Source organism: Spea bombifrons, chromosome 2 (genome assembly GCF_027358695.1).
Source record: "Spea bombifrons isolate aSpeBom1 chromosome 2, aSpeBom1.2.pri, whole genome shotgun sequence".
Classification (NCBI taxonomy): domain Eukaryota; kingdom Metazoa; phylum Chordata; class Amphibia; order Anura; family Pelobatidae; genus Spea; species Spea bombifrons.
The window spans coordinates 97,781,407-97,794,325 of NC_071088.1; the positions used below are offsets into that span (position 1 = coordinate 97,781,407).

At 40.1% G+C, this 12,919-nt stretch overlaps 1 protein-coding gene across 1 annotated transcript in view; it reads right to left on the reverse strand.

Moving 5' to 3' along the window:
- PCCA (propionyl-CoA carboxylase subunit alpha) overlaps window positions 1-12,919 on the reverse strand; it is a 167,036-nt gene that overhangs the window by 63,912 nt on the left and 90,205 nt on the right. The window lies entirely within an intron of this gene.

Consider the following 12,919-nt stretch of genomic DNA (forward strand, 5'->3'; position numbering starts at 1 on the left):
CATGGGGGTTGTACCATCATGTTTTGGGGATGTTTTCTCTCCTAGGGACTAGGGACAACGGGAGCTCCAAGAAATCTTTGTGTTCGAAGAAAATTGACGGAAGAAAAATAAATTCACATTTCAATAGCTCAAAGTTACGGTAAATTGTTGTTAGAGTTGTTATGTCGTTGAGTAGCTCAGTGGTGGGAACCCAACAGAACACTGTAGTAACTGTTCAATGGTACATTATTGGTGCTAGAGCAATTTTTCATGTGAGTTACTAAAAATGTTTCCAGCACAAACATACAAGTAGCATGTACCAACCATAATTCACACCGTAAAGGGTTGAATACTTCAGCCACTTTATTTGTACGTAAGAGTTTTTACTAGTAGAAACCCGTCTTTGTGTTTGAATGATACAAAATCTTGATTAAAAAGCTAAGACAAAGACTGTGGTGTTTTTAGAATTATACCTGACAAGATGGCACTGAATAAAGATCAGGAACTGTAATGATGCAAACACATCAGCATATTTTCTGCAACGTAAAAAGCTGTACTTCAAAGCAGGATAAATTGTGATGTGTTCACAGAACTGAATGGTCTTGAACAATAACTTATCATTGTGCTGTCACCACAAAGGTTTAGACTCAAGGTCGTAATATAATTTGGATTTGCATAGCTGACCTATTGTAAAGTAAACCACCACTTCTGTCATCTGGTTTTGATGCAACCTTTGGGTGCTTAGTCACTGGCAGGAAAGTGCTTCTATTAAAATAAATGGGATCATTTTCTGGTCTCATTAGACTCCATGGAACTCTCACATAGAGGTGGCTGGTGGCGAGTATCACGAGCATGCATTTTTGATTATACCTGGGACCATGCCAAGTATACCACCCTGGAGGTCTCAAACTCCAGCCCCATATTGGTGCTGGGTGGTGAATGGGCCAGCCTATGCAAAAATGAAAGACCTGCCTTTAAGGCAGAACAATTAGCTGCCATTCCTGGGAACCACTGATGCAAATCTAAAGAGTTCCAAGTATGCTGATAACTAACGTTTTCTTTACCCATAAGGAAAAAAAAAATCAGTGTTACCCACTTCCTTTTCTTTAGCTATAAAACTCGAACACCTCCAGACTTACTTTGTATCAAAGTGCCTCCTGTTTTAAAATCATTCTTAAGGCAGACCTTAATCACATTCAAATACTATTGGTACGTGTGGATAAATAATGCACAGATGTTTAACAAATCCCTCAAATGAAATTTTGAGAAAAAAGGGGGAGAAAAAAGTAAGTAATTATAAAACAAAAACAAAACAGAATTACACTTGGAATAGTCTATTACCACAAAATAGAAATTAGTTTAGTATTATTACTACTATGAAACATCTGAGTTGCAATAAATTACATTAAACACACATAACCATGAAATTACACATCCACATTTTGAGACTAGCATTTTTTGGGAATTTCCAATTGGCTGATTAATACTATGTAACGTTTAATAAAACCAAAAGTTCATTCTTCAAAGTTCAAATACAATTTAAAGTTCGTAACAGGCAATAAAATAGTTTTAGCAGCAGTGATATTGTTTTCAAAAAGAAAAACCTCATAGGGTGAAAATGATCATGGTGTTTTTATTCCATACAATTTCTGAATTAGTTTTGTGGAGTTTATTTACATACGCATTACTAAAGTACAAAGGCAGATTATGACGGCTATAAAAGAAGCACAATTAGGAGTTCGGTAATAAAAACACAAATATTGTCTTAAAACAATTGTCAAGAGTGAACCAGCCATTAAGAAATTCATCATCAGAGCAGTAACAGCAGGTGGGGTGTAAAATGATCAAGAATAATGTGGTGGGGTTCCATGGCAAGTGAGGTCACTTTCACATAGAAATCATGGTAGGATAAAGAGAAGAGAGAAAGAAAGAGGGGGGACCCTCACAATTTGGGCCATTCATCTGAACTGAAGTTCAGAGAATTTCTAGCACTGTGAAATATATGTTATGCAAGCAGAGATGTATTCAGTAGGGGGGGACTGAACCAAGCTACACTACAAAGGAGACCTCCCATGGCTCATGAATAAGTCGAGGAAATGATCAGAAAAAATAGAGAGATGTTTAGACAGATGGCCCACTTAAAATGCCTGGGACAAAGCATAAGTAATTTTAATGAAACTTTAGATCTACCCTGTGTTTTTTTGTTTTTGTTTTTCTAAATTTTATTTCCTCTGACCCCTCCCTTAACGATAAAGACAAACAAATACGATGGGTAAATCAATTCTAAAATACAATATTAAAATATATTTTTTGGCATCCAATTGATATAATAAATTCTTATTCACAGAATGGATTTCACAGAGACTTCCAACTAACTAGATGAATGCAAAATACATGGATTGGTTCGATTAAAGGAATTTTTAAAGGACTTGGCTGCCAAAAAAATAAAAACTAGCTTTGCTATGGGAGCACTTTCAACATTTTCCAACATAAAAGTTCATCACTATATATACGAAAGATGAAAGCTTAGCATTCAACAAATTGTTCTAAAGTTACATCCATGAGAATAAGACCAAGCTGCCTTAATTGTAGAAAAGTGAGCATTCTGCTCTTATTGCCTTAATTCAAAGTCAATGACATTGTCACCTCTAAAGAGGTCAATTTACTAATGTGTAGCTGTCACTAAAATGATTCTGGTACAACTATTCACCGTGATCCATCTTTTAGGCAAATCTTTCTTTTGTAGGTGGTGCGGACATCATACCTATCTAGTATGACATAGGAAGGGCAGGGATAATGATCAGTTTGTGACACCTTGAATCACATTAAAGGGACACGCCAGCTATAATATAAAGTTTAACCCATTTCATAGCTGTGTGGTCCCTTTAAATACCCCTTGGAATTTCCTGAGAGGATTCTGCACAATACCCCATATGTATTTGCATAGTTTAATGGGTGAGGAGACTTTGAAGAACTTTCAGTGATTTAACCACACATTGTGGGGGCTCACTGGTATTGGACCTTTACAATGTCTGGTGATGTCAACTAGTTGAAATCACAACTGCCCCAACAACTTCCCCTTTAGAAAAAAAACACCAATGAATGACAGCAAACAAGATGAAAGTTACCAAGCACAGCACTTTTTGACGAGGAAAATCTCCCTCTGTGTTTATAACCAAACAGTGCATTATACCTACAAGTGAAGACAACGAATTAAGGTTCTTGCACTTAAAAGACAATATGTAAAAAATGACACCACAAAAGTCTAATTTAGGGCCAGTCCCCGGATCTTGGCATGTTTGAGCTTTCACACTAAACTAGGAGGGGTGGGCATCTGACTAGATGCTCCATAGGCACCAATGACCCATACTAGCTTGTTGTTTACTCTGCCTATCACAAACAATGAAAACACAGGCTTTATTTTCTTTTGTTCCAACAAACTTCCTTTTATCTGTAGATTTGTTGTTGTGGTCATGCTTTGTGAAAACCACAATACAGAAAATATGTTGAAAAATTATTAAAAGTAGCCACATGCGTTTATTTGGGGCTTGCCCAGGCAGCTCAACAGCACCCATCACAAGCAAGAAATCTTCCCTGTGCCCTCTGTGTTAAGCACCGAGACATAATACACCAACAAAGGAATATTTTTGTCACGGATTCCACTAGGGAAATCTGCCCTAATAACATGGGCCACTCTAGGCCAGAATTAACCCAAGCGTTTTTTTTTGGTTGTTTGTTTTGAAGCGGAGGAGAGAGAGAGGGGCGCCGAGTAGCTTTCGCTTACCCGCTCCGCGCCCCTCTCTCTCTCCTCTGCGGCGAGTCTCCCTGTTCAGTCTCGGTGCCGGCTTGTAATGATGAGCGCCGGGGGGGGGGGGTTGCGGCATTTTAAACTTCGCCCCAGGCGGCGTTAAGTCTTCGGCCGGCCCTGGGCTCAAGAACAAAAAAGGTAAATGAGTGACCCAGCTAAAGTTCTGGTCTCAAACTACCATATTGGCTCGGATATAGGCCGCCCCCGTATATAGGCCGCACCCTAAAAGTTTGGTGCTTTTTTAAAGAAATTTTTTTTTTAATAGACATGCTGCCACTCTGCCCCCCCCGAGATATGCTGCCACTCTGCCCCCCCCAGATATGCTGCCACTGTCCTCCTCCTCCTCCCCACCGAGATATGCTGCCACTGTCCTCCCCCCCCGAGATATGCTGCCACTCTGCCCCCCAAGATATGCTGCCACTCTGCCCCCCCCCCCGAGATATGCTGCCACTCTGCGCCCCCCTCCCCCCACTTACCAGAGCAGACTCCCGGGTGTCTTGCGGGCCGGCGGGGGACATCTACGCAATACACGTATACAACTTCCGGTGCCGGCACTCAGCGGATGTGCCGGCACCGGAAGTTGTATACGCGTATTGCGTAGATGCCCCGCCTCTGGTAAGTCTTGGACTCCCCCCGTGGGAATCCCGGCAAGGGAGATTGTTAAAGCACATCGTGCAGACGTGCCGGCAGCGGAGGCTGTTTACGCGCATCGCCACTGCCGGTGAACATCTGCACGATGCGCTTAGACAACCTCCCGTGCCGGCACCAGCCCCCCCCCGTGGAAAGTGCTGGCAGGGGAGGCTGTCTGAGCGTATCAGAGAGTAGGATGCAGGTCCCCTGCCCGGCGCCCGGGACATGCAGACCCCGAATATAGGCCGCACCCCCACTTTAAAAACTTAAAGCGGGGGGAAAAAGTGCGGCCTATATTCGAGCCAATACGGTATTTCGAATCTGTGGCACTATTTGAAAACTGCCTTCCACAAGTGGCTTACATTATAGAGAAGCTGCAGCTCTCGTCTGTGGTCCATCTTTGATATCATTGGCAGAATAGCTCTGCAATCAAAATGTGCACAAAGGTCTCGTTGGATCCTCCAGAGTACTTGCGAAGGCAGCACTGGAACTAATTGGTCATAAGTATATCACGTCAGGAGATTTGTTTAGCCAAACACATCTCCTGCATGGTAAACAGCTGGGGTGGGGAAATGGGAGCTCTACAGACTACGCATATGTATCGTTATAGGCACACCATGGAAATTAAAAGGAACCATACATCTATCATATGCATTCAATATGTGTTTTATTTTTTGTTAAAGCAGTTATTGCAGCTAAATATTCTATATAAAGGTCCAATTAAAACCAAAGTCAACTCTATTGAACTGGTTTTCAGCTTCAGTGCTTCGGAATAAAATTTTGGACAAAAGAAAATTGTAACTTAGAAACATTAGTATACTGGAAAGACACTGTACATCTAAAACTCTTGAGATTAAAAGCTTTCACAAATCACTTTGCAGAAATTGGTAAAAAAATAAAATAAAAACACACAGAGCAATTTACTTTAATACTTCATTCTAGCCACTCAATGTCTGTTGCCACATTACTGACACCAAAGCCACACAATGTGGACATCCATTGATGCCACTTCATAGCTGAAATCCCAGGCTCAGACTAAATAAAAAAAAATGCAGCTCAATAATAAGCATGTAAAATAAAACTTTGATTGTCAGGAAAGATGAAAAAATCTCGCTATACAGTTTCCCTGGTGACAAGTTACAAGAAGGGGAAAAAAAGAGAAAAAAAGATTGTGAGTTGAATAGATGTATGATATGAAATTAAAATGTTTCAAGTTGAACAATTCAAAATGGATGGGGAAAGGTTAGAGTAAGGGAGAGAGAAATCAATTCTCCAATGGCAATCATGAATGGAAAAGAAGTATGAATAGGATTTGCCAGTGGGGTGCAACAGCTGCCAAATATCCTGCAGCCAAAGAATTACAATAATACTGATGAAGTGTGCAAGAGCGTTTGGAATCATTGCAGGGAACAGAGGAAAAAAACTCTTGCAATAATGAGCCTATTCTATATCCCATCCAACTCCTGTTGCTGCTTAAAAGAACTGTAAAATACTAAAAACTGGAAAACCTTGTGACATATACATAAACGTAAAATCTATTCTATTGATGTTAGCCCTCCCATGCATGCAAAGACAATGGTCAAAGTATACAGCTAAAGTTACCTACAGTCATTCATTCATAGTTTAGGGACATCATATTTGGGAAGATAAGTACCACTTTTAAAGATTGAAGGCATATTTGATATTAGGTTGATGAGTTATAAACATTTTCAAGAACTGTCTTAATTTCAAGTTCTTACTTTCTATTTTCTATACTATTTTGTATCAGTTTGTTTGTAATAAAAAGTAGAATATATCAATATAAAGGATTAAAATACATTTGTGTAATTGAAAAGGGGGCCAGAATGAATACAAGTAATCTCCATCTATTCTGCAAGCAGAGGTTTGGAGACACAGCATCTTAAGGAAATTGTGACTTTTTTCATAATGGTTATAATAGCACGGTTAGACATTAAAGCACATGCAGGTGGGAAGAAGGTAAGAACAGGCATTAACAGGAGTCGGAGTGGACACCACCAAGCACCTCATCTCTGTTTGGATCCTAAAGTTACTACCTCAGATCCCCAGGAAAGCAGCACCCAGGTATTCCCCTCAGTCCATATCAATAGGTGACAAAGTCACAGAAATGTCTAAAACAAATCTTCCCTGTTTTTGATATCTGGATTGTGGGGAGGTATCCTTATCGACAGTCTTCACAGAAATCAACTTTTTACAACTAAGCCTTTAACCCAATAATTTAAAGACCTCCTGTTATAAAATGCATCCTTCAAATGTATCAGTTTACTCTTTCTTCCAAAATATACCTGATAAGATCGTACAGTCTGTCCTTTTGCATAACATGCACTAGGCTGCACTCATTAATAGTAAAGGAAAAGAAAATGCAAGTTGCAGAGCTTGGATGTAAAGACCTTACATGACATTTTATTCCCATGTAATTATGGTTTAAAGTATGTTAATGTACAGGAAATTAAGTTTGCATTTACCTTAAAATCTAACTTCTAATACAATTTTCCTTTTTTGAGGGGGCACTTAGACAGTAAGTGTACATCAAACATACCTACAAAATAACATCACCTGTATAAAACATTTTCCTGCTAGTTTAGTTCCACATTAAATGTGCATTATTTTCTGATAATATTATTTGCCAAAATTAAATAGCAGCCCTTTGTATCACTCTGTGGCATATGTATTCATCAGCTAGTTTCCTTAGTACCGTATTTGCTCGATTATAAGACGACCCTGATTATAAGACGACCCCCCAAAATCTGAATATTAACTTAGGAAAAAAAGAAAAAGCCTGAATATAAGACGACCCTAAAGGAAAAAAGTTTTACCAGTAAATGTTAATTCATGTAAACTATTTTTTTTAATAAAAGCTATGATTGAGAAAAATATTTTTTTTTTGTTTTTATTTCTTTTATATTTTCTATTGTATTTTCCAACCTGTCCCCCAGTTACGCACATCTGCCCCCAGGCTTGCCACACCAATATGGCACTGTGGCCCATGATATGCCTTTTAACCCTCTATATGCCACTGTGCCCCATGGTATGCCTTTTGACCCCCTATGTGCCACTCTGCCTCCAGAAATGCCTTATACCCCTATATCCCATTCTGGCATTTAGGGGGTTAAAATGCATATTATGGGGCAGAGTGGCATATAGGGAGGTATAAGGCATTCCAGGAGGCAGAGTGGCATTAAGGGAGTTAAAAGGCATTATATAGAGCACTCTGCCTCCAGAAATGCCTTATACCCCTATATGCCACTCTGGCATTTAGGGGGTTAAAAGGCATATTATGGGGCAGAGTGGCATATAGGGAGGTATAAGGCATTTCAGGAGGCAGAGTGCTCTATTAAATGCCCCCTTAACGCCACTCTGCCTCCTGAAATGCCTTATACCTCCCTATATGCCACTCTGCCCCATAATATGCCTTTTAACCCCCTAAGTGCCAGAGTGGCATATAGGGGTGTAAGGCATTCCAGAAATGCCCTACACACACACACACACACACACACACACACACACACACACACTTACTTACCGGTGCTTCCAATTTCCTGCTGTATTGCCGGGGCAGCGGGTTGACGTCTCATTCCGCGGCAGCCGGAAGGAGGTGGAGTTGGCAGCGGGGGTTTGTATGCGTCCGTCGCAAATACCTTCCCCGGCTGTCAGAGATCAGGAACTCTGGAACAATGATCTCTGACAGTCGGGGAAGGTATTTGCGACGGACGCATACAAACCCCCGCTGCCAACTTCACCTCCGGAAGCACCGGTAAGTGTGTGTGTGTGGGGGGGGCGACGACAGGAGGATCCAGGTCCCCTGCAGCGGTGCGGGGGATCTGGATCTTAGTCTCCTAATCAGACCTCTATTTGAGGTCTGATTAGAAGACGACCCCGATTATAAGACGAGGGGTATTTTTCAGAGCATTTGCTCTGAAAAAAACCTCGTCTTATAATCGAGCAAATACGGTAATACTAAGCAATACATTTTACACTGCTAAGAATTATGCGTAAAATAATGCTAGTATTAATATCAGAAGAACAGAAATATTAGCTCTACCGAGCGTATCAAAGCAGAGCACTTTATACACAAAATCTCCACATTCTGACAAAGGATCAAGTCATTAATTAGTTGCAGTGAAAATAAAAAGTGTGACTTTGGGCATGAGAGTTACTGCTCGAGTAATGTGTATTCGTTTTCAGCCAAGTCTAATATAAGATGAAAGGAGAGATCACAGGGAAAAAAATTAGGAAAATAGAGATTACAGCCAAAGCAAGCAACACATAGGAAGTTCTGCGAGTAATTGGATTTAGATATGCAAACATTACATTAGAGGGCCCGTGAGATAGTATGAGGTAGCCACACCTGGAGACTCGTTCTTTTACACCCGCTAAGCCTGAAATGAAAACAGACCAAAGCCAAGCCATCAAGCTTCAATTGTGTAATATTGGCTGTAGTTTAATAGGTACAATGACCTCAAACAAGCTGGAAATCACTGCAGCCAAAGTATGCTTGCATTTTATATTGAAGCATGTGGTGACACCGCTAGCACGGTCATTAAGATATAGTAAAACTCTGCTCAGGGGTCAGACTTGAAATGTTTCCTACATCAGGGAAATAACGCTAAATGAATTGTAGTAAATCATGAGGCATACGCATATAGCTTAAATAATTAAAACTGAAGTGGACAGCAAGAGAACACTTTCCTTACTTCTTCCCCATTTCACTAATTACTGAGGAGTTTTACATTCCATCAATTTTTCTTTCTTATTCCATAATCCCTAAACAAAAGGCCCCATCTAGTGCCAAATTCAATTACCTTACCATTACTGGCAGAAGTTCCCCAGCTAGGGATCTGTTTCATGCATTAACTGCCGAGTCACATTTACCTCCAGCTGGATGACTTACGTTCCACCCACAATGCTGCTATATACTATGTTATCTATATATATATATATATGTTTCTGTTTGTAAAATTTTGCGTCAAAACCACCTGTATGGGTTGCACACCAAAGTTAAACTGTAAAACCAATAATTTAAAACAGGTCCATAAATCATAGGTCAATCAACAAGATAACTTTCAAGATTGGAGGGGGTATGTATGTTTGTATGTATGTATGTGAGCATGAATGTCTACGTATAAGTGTACGTGAACATGAATGTCTATGTATAAGTGTATATGGGCACGGATGTTTAGGTATAGGTATTGCATTATACAAAATATCTTGGTGGTGCTGAAGGGGACATACCAAGACATTTTGGACAATGCTTTGCTTCCAACTTTGTGGAATCAGATTGTGGAAGGTCCATTTCTATGCCAACATTACTGTGCCCTACTGCACAAAGCATGCGCCATAAAGACATGGTTGGATGACTTTGGTGTGGAAGAACTTGACTGGCCCGCACAGAGCCCCAACCTGAACCCCATCAAACACCTTTGGGATGAACTGGAGATTGGGAGCCAGGCCTTCTTGTCCAACATCGGCGCCTGACCTCTACTGGACGAATGGACAAAATTCCCACAGATACACTCCTAACTCTTTCCAGAAGAGTTGAAGCTATTATAGCTGCAAAGGGATATCAATGTCATATAAATGTCTATGTGTTTAGAATGCAATGTCATAAAAAGTCCAGAAAAACAGCCCCAAAATGAAAGAGCCACCACCATATTTAACTGTAGGCATGAGGTACACCTTTTCATATCTCTCTGTGTGCGCCCAACCACTTTATTTTGGTTTCATCTTACCATAGAACCTGATTCCATTTGAAGTTCCAGTATAATGATCCCCTCACACGGGGTTTCCATGGAGGAAGAAGGTAGGCAGAGAAGGGGAGTAGATAAAACGGTGATCTTTAATATTTAAAAGAAAGGCAAACCGGTTATTCAGATGTGCAGCCGTCGTCAACACGCACTAAAAAAAATGGCAAAACACATAGTGCGCGTTGACAATATCGGGAGGAGGAGTTAGAATCACGGAGTGGAACAGAGGACTTATACGGGGTCTCTTCGTTGTAGCGCTACTACTTCTGAAGCCTGGACTCTGCACATCCAAAACGGAAGATAACAAGTTTGTCTTTCTTTTAAGAGGCAATGATGGCACAGGAAGGCTGTTTTGGTGTTAGGATGGCACTGATAAGCTGCTTGCGTGCAAAGATGGCACTGTGGGGCATGTTGCTTGGTGGGAGCCCTGTGGTTTCTAGTTATGCCTCTGTATTCTTTTTATCAAATTATTTCTCTTCCCATAGTTACATTGGTTACTTCATAAGATGTTTTGACTGGAATTGTTCTTATATATAATGTGTAACATACACTGTCTCGTTTTGATGTTCCGTATGTGACATACATTGTCTTTTACAGAGTTATAACAATGTAACTCAAACTGCTGAACTGTTCAATAGATTGTTACTTATATGATGCCTGTGCTCCATAGTCTTAATTTTTTCCAATCCTGATTTGTTATTACTGTACTTTCCTTACACACCATATATTTGTGGAAGCGAATAAAATGACTAAAAATGTATATGCATGTTAATTCTCCAAACAAAATACACTTAGTTAGAAAACTAGAGACGGGCCTTTCAGGTACTGATAGACTGCCACACTAACTCTTTCGCCCTGGAATCAGCTTATTTGGCTGATATGCCGCCTTCATAAGTAATGTGTTAACAGTGTGACGTCCTTGCAGACACGTTCCCTCCTAAAAGCCTTTATTAAGTCATTATGGACATCATCCATAAGGAGGTCAAGATAATAATACAATATAATGCTGAAGCAGTATATGTTACGAAACATTTAAATACTTTATTTTCACTTCTTATTGATTTTAAAATTCCACCTTTCATACATTTTTGGGGGAATAGTTTCTATTTTTTTGTTTTCCAACTAATAATAAACTCCTTGAAGTAGCGAGAGATAAGGAGCATTGGGCTGCCAAACTATTCCACAGTTAAAGGGAGGTTACCCCCCTTGAAATTACCGGAGGTAGCAGCAGCTAATCACATGTATGCTAGCAAATCATTCAGAGACTATACATACGATTGGCGGCTGTTGCTGCTCCCATTGACTTAATCAAGAATGTTACTACACATGTGCAAGGGGTAATATGTAATACAGTACATATTACATACATGCAATATTTACATATGTATCTGCACCAGGTGTACTTACAACAAAAGCTTCCTACTGTTGGGAGCTTGAGGCAGAGGTGAATTAACAAGGCCCCTGTTGCTAAAGGCCCCCCAACACCACCACTCATTGCTCACATGCTATTTACATATCTATATATATATATATTTATAAATCCAACTGAACTTTATATATTTTTATTCAGTTGTACAACTGAAGAATGCAGATTACTAACCGAAGTACATGAAAGAACGTAAATCTACGTTTCATCCCAGGACTCAAAAACTCCTTATAAGATCTAAAACAATTCTTATATTAACCCTTAAAGAGGAATTGTGTCTGTTTTTATTCATTATTGTGATACAGGGCTACTCTCTAGCGAGCGGGGTGGGTGTATGTCATCCAAGAAGTGAGGGCCAAAATTCCTCCACAGCCATGTAAAAGGCACATTAGCAGTTATTGCAAACATTTTATTGGATTTATTGCCTCCAAGGGTGGCACAACCAGTTACTAGGTTCTGAGGGCAATTAATTTTTCACATGGGTGATATAGGTATTTATTTCAGTTACTGAAGGTAAAGCGTAAATCATCGTTTAAAAGCTGTATTTTGTGTTTACTCATATTTTCTTTATTTTACATAGAAATTAGTTGGATTGTCTGAAATATTACATGTGACAAACAAAAAAAATAGCAACGATCAGGAAGGGAGCAGATACGTTTGTGTTAAAGTGAATGTGTATATGTATGTGTGTGCATGAGCATATGGTATTAGTGAGTGTGTGTTAGTATCTGGTGTTAGCATGTCGCCAGCTAGGTATCAAGCGTGGAGCATTTTACATGAACTCTAAACTCTGCAAATGTAACTATAATGTAAATGTAATTATTCAACCGGAGTGTGCAATGTGTGACACAGAAAAAAATATAAAGATACTACATACTATTAAAAGTAGTAGACAAGCACCATTCAGAGGGCAACTCACAACTGTTTCAAGTTCAATTTCAAAGAGGACTGAAATAAGGGCGAACCCACAGCACCCAGGATGCCTCACGTGAGATGTAGAGCTGAAACAACGAATCGATAAAATCGATAATAATCGATAACGGAAATCATCGATAACGATTTCCGTTATCGATTAATCGAGTGATCAATTCGTTGTTGGAGCACTCGTCTCCTTTTACTTACCTCCGCGAGCGTTCCCCGCTTCTGCTACACGCTCTGCAGTCTCCGCCTTCTAGCTACGTGACGGATGTGACGCGTTCCGGAGGTAAGTATTCTTCATGTCTATGTGCACGGATCGCACAGAGCCACTCGCACAGAGCGAATCGCTCTGTGCGAATGGAGCCACTCGCACAGAGCGGTTCGCTCTGTGCGAGT